Raw genomic sequence first — 1,276 nt, forward strand, 5'->3', positions numbered from 1 at the left:
GTGTAACATTGGTATGTTCATCTCTATACCAATTTCGTTGTAAAATATGACCTATATAAGAATATGCATGTTTATACATATACATATGTATATCTATCTATCCACCTACCTACCCAGCCACCTACGTACCTATGTCCACCAACACAAGGCCAAAATGTCGCGGTTCCACGAAAGTCACAATGCGGCCTTGCGCTGAAGTGCGCTAAACTTTCTGGGAAGGTGATTAATAGACTAAGTTGGAGGGTGGGAAACGGGGTCAGATTGTGGGAAACGTGGTAATAATTTCTCTTCTCCCATCAAAGAACCCTAAAAGAGAGGTTATAAAAGGCAAAGGTGAAAAGAACAGGAAGTGCCCACGTTCTAGCTGCATGATCTTGGGCCAGTGACTTGATCAATGTGAACCTCAGTTTCGCCATCGATAAAATGCGGAGAGGTATCTGGGGCGTTGTTGGTTAGGGACCCGATGTGCTCACTGCTACGTAGGAATCGTTCAATACATGTTGAGTGAACGCTGTAATTGTGTGGTTAGCATTGTGGCCGGTGTACCACAAGCGTCCAGTTAAGTAGTAGTCGATGGCCTTAAAAATTGTAAAAAGTCCTCAAAGTGACAAGCCCAGCCCTCCAAAAGCTACTGGTCTCTCCGCAGGTTGCACGCGAACCAGCACAGTAACTTCCCTAGGAGGCGAGAGCACGCAAACGCGCTTGCGCGGAATCGCTTTCCTCCGCCCCTTCAGGCGGCTCGGTCAGCGGGGCGGGCCTCGGCGGCGGCGCGACAAGTCTAGAGGGCAGGGCTGAGGAAGGGGCGTGGCTAGCAAGCCGGCCCTGACCACCCTCTTCCGGGGCTCCGCCAGCTGCGCGCGCATTCTCCTCCCCCCCTCCCCGCCTTCTTTTGTGGTCCGGCCCATTGCGAGGGTGACAGGAAACCCTGTGCAGGGAGCGCCGCCATCTTGGACCTGCCCGAGGAAGATCCTGAGGGAGCCGCAGGAGCAGTCGCCGCTGCCACCGCTACTGCCGCCAGTACGTCTGCACCGCCTCGGCCAGCCCGCCGCCTGCCGGGGCCTCGGCCGATCGTCCCTGCCCCTCTCCAGCTGCGCCCGCACTCCTCTTCATCGTCCTGACGCCCCCCTCCCGCCCGGAAAGCTGCCCAGCCACCAGCAACCCCCCAGGTAACCCGGGCCTTCCGCAGTGCCCGTCCGGCCGAGGCCTCCTCGCCGGGGGCCGGGGTGCGGGCGACAACGAGCAGGGCGGCGGGCGGGTGGCGCCGCAGGGCCGGCCC

At 58.4% G+C, this 1,276-nt stretch overlaps 1 protein-coding gene across 1 annotated transcript in view; it reads left to right on the forward strand.

Annotated features, from left to right (window-relative positions):
- The first annotated feature begins 890 nt into the window (after positions 1-890).
- RAB14 (RAB14, member RAS oncogene family) overlaps positions 891-1,276 on the forward strand; it is a 24,406-nt gene continuing 24,020 nt past the window's right edge. Inside the window, exon 1 of the mRNA XM_029919791.1 lies at positions 891-1,166. The gene's annotated coding sequence lies outside the window, so the exon portion shown is untranslated. The remainder of the gene's footprint in view (positions 1,167-1,276) is intronic.

The sequence above is a fragment of the Suricata suricatta genome, chromosome 13, assembly GCF_006229205.1.
Source record: "Suricata suricatta isolate VVHF042 chromosome 13, meerkat_22Aug2017_6uvM2_HiC, whole genome shotgun sequence".
NCBI lineage: Eukaryota > Metazoa > Chordata > Mammalia > Carnivora > Herpestidae > Suricata > Suricata suricatta.